The sequence below is a fragment of the Apostichopus japonicus genome, chromosome 6 (genome assembly GCF_037975245.1).
Source record: "Apostichopus japonicus isolate 1M-3 chromosome 6, ASM3797524v1, whole genome shotgun sequence".
Lineage (NCBI taxonomy): Eukaryota > Metazoa > Echinodermata > Holothuroidea > Aspidochirotida > Stichopodidae > Apostichopus > Apostichopus japonicus.
This window is the reverse complement of record NC_092566.1, coordinates 11,634,803-11,641,337: the sequence shown is the minus strand read 5'-3', so window position 1 is coordinate 11,641,337 and position 6,535 is coordinate 11,634,803. Positions and strand designations below refer to the sequence as shown.

The window sequence follows — 6,535 nt, the reverse complement described above, 5'->3', positions numbered from 1 at the left end:
AGCAGCCGCGTACTTATAGTAGTTGCGCAATGGTATAATACTTTCCAACTTTTGAAGTTATTTATGTTCAAGATTTCCCACTGTTTCCTACACATATCGGCAATGTTTGTGTAACCCCCTGAATGTAGTAGACATTCCCGGATTGTCCAATAGGCAGATGAGGAAATTGCATGACTGGAGCCAGTGGCGTTGCCAGACATTTCAATCTGGGAGGCACAGGGAGGGCACAACACTTAATAAGGGGCACAATGTTTATTATTTGTGAATGCCGTCCTGGTGGAGGGGTTTAAGGGGAGGGGGATGTGTCCCCCTCCCCTCTCAGAAATTGTTGATTTATTGAGGGTCCTTAGATATGCAATCTGGTGCGTTGTTTGCAACTTGAAGTAACATTAGGCCTATGTTCAAGAATTTTCGGGATAGCTCTGTTTGATATCTATGTTTTTAATTGGGGCGGATAAAAAAGTTATACAAGAAATGGAAATTCACCCTTTCAATTTCGCTTTGATAATGTTTTTAAATAAGAGTGTTGAAAATTGAAATTGAATTTGAGGCAGGGAAGTATACTGAAGTTTAAGCACTAGCGATTCAAGCCGGGGCCTCTTTGACCTTGTTAGTGAGAAAACAACTGGTTGTTGTGATGGTCGGTGGGAGAAGTTTTACTGAAGAACATAATACGTTTCGTCCTTTGTAAAACAGGTTTTTTTTGGAAAAGTAATCGCATCTGGGGGGCACGATTTTTATTTGAGAGGGCACGTTCCCTCTAGCACCCCCCCTCCTCCTTGGCAACGCCACTGCCCGGGGCGCCAGCGCCCACCCTATACTTAACCAACGGGGTATCTGTGAACACTTCGAGGCAAGATATACCAACTCCCTGTTTTCGGGGTATATAGGAATATACCTGCAAGCCAAAAGGTGGAAATTGTGCATCAGAGCCCAGATGTATATTAATTTCGCACTGTTGGTGGAGAGTGGATTGAAGATCATTGGAGGTCAACAAGGTCAAGAAGGCTGAAAACGTTGTGAGCACAATAACTCCTAGTTATATTGGTGGAGGTCAAGGGTCATTGAAGTCAACGTATGCGAGAGTCTGAAACACTGTACAAAAATATAGTCTGGAAGAGCAACTAATTAGCACAACAGGTAATTGGATGAACTTTACATCACACGCACACATCTGATTAGGTAAAAGGTCAATAGAATTCATAATGATAACGTATACGCTACACACGATCATATAAACGCTAAAGCATGCAACCATCTGAATGTGTGCTAGAAACCGTTTTCTTTTTATGTTGGGTCAATGTTATTTGAATTATATAGAGGCCAAACCATGAAAACGTGATTTCTGAACGAATGTTTGAATGAAACCAATATACCATCAAAGCATATACTTACTTTAAAGTAGCCTACACGATAAGAGAACACTATCGTTTTATGTGGAGGTCAAAGATCATTTCAGGTCAGCAAATAAGGTAGTTCCAAATGTAAAGCTTAGATTTGATACTTTTGGGGGGGGGGGGAACTTGGGGTTAGAATTATCAGTTATCAAGCACAAAGATGTGGCAAGGAATTATTAAACTTTTTGGCTAACATCTAAAATTTGTCATTCTTTCCTTTTCATGTCAGCTTGTTTGTAAGTAAACGACTAAAATCAATTTGTATTTCATCGCGGAACGTAATCCGTGTTCTTTCTTTCAGTCAGGGACCGATGGCTTTGTTATTAACTGGGATTTGTACCCGGTCCTGTCAGCATTGTTTGCCCTGTCCCACCTCAGAATTGTTTGCTTTTTGTATCGAAATTTCAATTTTATTATTTTGAATTTTTTTCTCCAACTTTGTAGATATGAAAAGTGGAAATTAGTAAGGCCCAATCGAAATTTGGACATTTCGTATCGAACTTTCGACCGTTTTATCTGAAAATGTTGACTCTTTCATCTCAAAATTTCCACTATATTTGCAATAATACGATTTTCCATCTCATGGGAAAGGGGGCCTGGGGGGGGGGTGAATATTTAACAATCGCATGGACCTTCCCCTGTATATTGTATATAATCATGTATATGTTATCATGCATGGTCCCCTCACCCATGTGAATTAAAGTCCCTGCTTGGCTGCCCTCCAGCCCACTGTATCTGTGCCGTAACCGAGTCCTTTGGAGCAATTCATACGTGATATGTGAATCCATATTACTCTGTGCAACAACCCAGTATCGAGTTCAATGGTCATTTGAGTTCGATAGAGGTCAAAGGTTAAAACCCTTGTAATGACGATTGCTCCAAGATGATCCCGATTGTCTGTGCACTACTTCCATTAGAAAATTCAAGGAATCACTATAAGTCTGTTGGCTTATTGGTTTTTACTCAATCCTCTTTCCGCCACCTGTCGAATGGTAGCGTACTTCATGTAATTGCCCCAAGTTAACTAACACACTTAGTCGTCAAAGTAATGTGGTCTCTATTTCCTTTTAGAAGTTCTCACTAGCTAAATTTACCCTATATCCATAACTGGATAGCTTACAACTTGGGTATTGATGCGGGCACTGTCACATTTTCACATCATGACCCATATGATTTTCCGCTATGTGTTCGCTAAATTTTCGTCACTTGTAAGCAAACCCGGTTATACTCAGTACTAAACAACTTTCAAACAAAACTAAACAAAATTGCCTCAACTGAAATGTTTGCACCACATTTGCGTACTCTAACATTAAGGCACAAGAACCGGATTTTGTTTCGTATCAAAAACTGGTGTTCTGTTGATTTTCGGCACTTTCCCTGACTGGTGGGGGATGTGATATTGACTCTGTATGCAGGGAGCTGCTACTTAGAGTAGCAGCTCCCTGCTGTATGCATGGAGTTATCGCCACCAGAGAGAATTCTACTGGTCCGGGTGAATAGAATAAAGGAACTCTACGGGTAAACAGTAAGAGCGCCATCTTTTTGAAATCGACGGTCGCTACATAGAACCTACTTCACAGTCAGAAATCAGACTGCGACTTTTGACCGTTATTTCGCAATCATTAAACACTTCGCAAAAGCGGTGAAATGCATTGTGGGAGCTTAGTCCATCACTACATTTTAGTACACTGCAGCTTGGATATCGTCTGAAAATCCGTTTTAATACATATTCATAGAGCAGCAATCGGATTGCTTGAACCAAAACCTTGAAGAAAAGAAGTTAAATATTCATTAAATATCTGTTTGCGACGATGTCAGACTCACGATGTGGATGAAATTCGGAAATTTCTTCGCCCCGGCTTGAAAAATAAAAACGAAACGTGAGTAAAAACCTTTCATCTTTCGAATTGCACATTTTCCGTTTTCAAGAAGGTACTACCTCCATCGTCCGGTCAATGGTATAAAACAAATTGAACAATGATTTTGGGCTAAATTCGGAGTTGTTCCAGCATTCTGGGTTGAATTAAAGTGACATTTGTAAGGTTGCTCTTGATCACCGGCATCAACGTATCCTATCGTGGTTTATTGAATATGTACATGTGTATGCGCATTACCATAGTGTGTAGCCTAGGGTTATAGTTTTAAGTATTCTACAGTACAGTGTATTCATATTACGGGACCTTGTGTTTATGAATGATGTTAGACATTGTTTACGAATACAATGTCGTTTCCTTGAATTTTAGGGTAGTGCTAGTACTGTAGTGACCGAGCAGTAGGACCCTACAGTACAACTACACAATACTAGGCCTATGCTGGTAATTTTAAGTTTACTACTGACTTCTGCCACTAGTGGTTGTCAGCAATGGCAATACCTTCATATCAGCCCAGCTGCTAGTAGTATTATAAGTACTAGTACATATAATAGTACTTGAAAATTAAAAAGCTTACATTTAAAAAAAAAAGGTACTGCCTTGGTCGGCTCTGGTTAGTACTAAGTAGTTTTACCCTTGTGTGATTTAATCCGGTGTACCTAGATACATAGGTTGGTCGAGTCAGTGACAGGTGAACATTGGTTCTGCACTGAATTTTGTACATTGTTCGCAACACATTTTGGTAGTATCCTTTTGTGTGTGAATTCATATTGCACTTATTTTTTGGGGGGGTTGTGCATGTGCCCATTTCACTTTGTTACAAAGTTCTTCAACTTGTACTGTTGTATGTCTCTGTCATTTTCAGAGAGAAAATGCATTTACAAGTTCCACTACAATGTTACGTAATATGGGCTTGTTGCAACTAATCTCTGCCTGTTGCATTTAAAAGCAATGTGAAGTCATTCGTCATGTGACTTTAAATATTGTCTCCTATTATCCAATGTTCTGTTAATATTTATTTTTGTTTTCTTTTATTTTCAGGACTCTTTCTGCATCTGCGGGTTGGATTCTCCTTTGTGGGCAGTTGGGATATAGTACATGCATCGATATTCGAGACAATTGTAGCCTGCAATTATTTCAAGTTGCTTTCTTAATGTGTTTTTTTTTTACATTATTCACAGTTTCAACAAATATGCATGTGTAAAATAAAAACCCCACCATATTATCTTCATTGTCATACATCATGTGGCAAATATTGATGCAATTGCATGTGGTTGTTTTTGTAGGTCCAGGTTGAAATAATGTTGCGGTGGAATGGAAAGTCAATTGTGCATCTTTTGTTCCTTGCAGAAAGTACACGAACCTAAGCATTCAGTAAGGCTCAAGTTGATTTTTGTGTTTATGCATATGTGACACCTACCTTTGATAATTCACTCTGTAGACACAATCTAATGGGTAAAAGTGACCTGTTCTTGTTGCTTTGTCACAGGGTCAAACCTGACAAATTTCAAATAATGACAAGTCGTGGTACTCATCATGAATACTAATGAGGCCACAATTTCATAGTTAATGTTTCAAAAATATAGTCCCAGCAATTGGTCTAACTGCATTGAGACATTGTGGTTGTTGGCCGATGACAGGTAAATGATAATATTTGGTATATTGATTATGTATATTAATGAGGGGATGTGGCTTAATACTAAGATTGGGAGGCCCATTAACCCTATACAGTAATATGGCATTTGTTCACCAAGGTATAATAGATATTTTAATTAAAGCTTGTTTCAACAGGCTACTAATCAAGTCATTTCCAGTCAAGAGTGTAAAGTAATGTGTTAGTTCACATACAATTTTTTCCAAGTCAGATCAATTTGCTGGTCCTTGCAAAAACGCAAGTGGAGAAATTGTGAAAGTTTTGCTATCGCACAGGTTGTTACACTGTTACTTCACCCTGAATTTTCTCGTTACATATTTGCTGACACCTCATAAACATCTTAATGTGCTTGCTAAGAACAGAAGTAAAATGCTAAAGTCAGTTTTGTCAATCTCACTCACATTAACTTACCAAACAATTATTTTGTCATGAGTGTTTGTTCATTGAGCATGAAACATTTCCTTTACTTTGGCCGTACCAAAACAGTTCATTGAAGACATAGTCATCCAATTCTTTCAATTAAAATTTCATTTCACCTTTTAACTTACATTTATGGAAAAGCGTCTTTATACTGTATCTGTTGTGTTGCTTTGAAGTGTTTCGAATGATTTCTAAAGGTAGTCAGCATAGGCCCCAAATTATAGCACGCTATAATTGCTCGAAGTTTTCAAAAAGTACTTTCCTTGAGGTCTTTACTCTTCGAATTGTTCTCAGACATTTTGAGGAACAAACAAGGTGACTGAATGTCCCAGTGAGGAAAAATACAAATAGTGTAAGAATTTTAACAAAGGTGACCATACTTGAATATCTAGCATATTTGTGGCAAATACAGCATGGTAACATTATTTTTTATGTGTTTCAAATCAATTTAAAATTGAGGTTTTCTAATGAGCAACTATCAAAAGTATAGTGTGTTCATATATTAGATGAACAACACCTTAGTAAAAACTACTAAGTATTGCTTAACCTCTTCTCTAATTTTTAACAAGTAATTCTTTTAAGGTTTCTTTTAACATTTTTTTTTTAAGGCAATCAGTCTTTCAGGTAAAAGTAATTTTCCTCCAATAAAAGAGAAATTCCTTTACAATTGGTATTCTATTTGATTCTTTGTTTGTCAAAGGTGTCAGAAATTGGATCTTGTACCTCATACCACATGGCCATAAGACTAATAATATTTACAGCTCCTTAAAGACAAACATGCTATTCTGCTCCTCTGTACCTTTAATTGCAGTCTCTTGCAAGAAAGTGATTACAGTTATGCAGTTGCACATACTTATCCATCACCATGCAAGTTATGCAACAGGCGGATACCTCCTGTGGAAGGGGGGGGGGTGGGGATTGTTCCTATCAATATACTTTGACTTCACCTCTCATGGGATGCTAAGGAATATGCAGTGCAATGTTACTATGATAAGGCTAAGCACATGCAGAGAATTTAATTCGCGATAGTAACCACACCCCCACTCTTTGAATTGCATGCTCAAGGTTTCAGAAAGGGTGTGATGTAATATGCTAAGCACATCACTTGTCTGAGATCACCCACCACCACCTCCCCCAGCACACACCATCGTTGAAACGTGCAATTGAAACCGAACCAGGTGATTGAGCATCGG

At 38.3% G+C, this 6,535-nt stretch overlaps 1 long non-coding RNA gene across 1 annotated transcript; it reads left to right on the top strand.

Moving 5' to 3' along the window:
• The first annotated feature begins 2,982 nt into the window (after nucleotides 1–2,982).
• LOC139969002 (uncharacterized) lies at nucleotides 2,983–4,440 on the top strand. The gene is made up of 2 exons (XR_011793616.1): nucleotides 2,983–3,277; nucleotides 4,310–4,440. It is a non-coding gene; the product is annotated as an uncharacterized lncRNA (long non-coding RNA).
• Nucleotides 4,441–6,535: the final 2,095 nt, after the last annotated feature.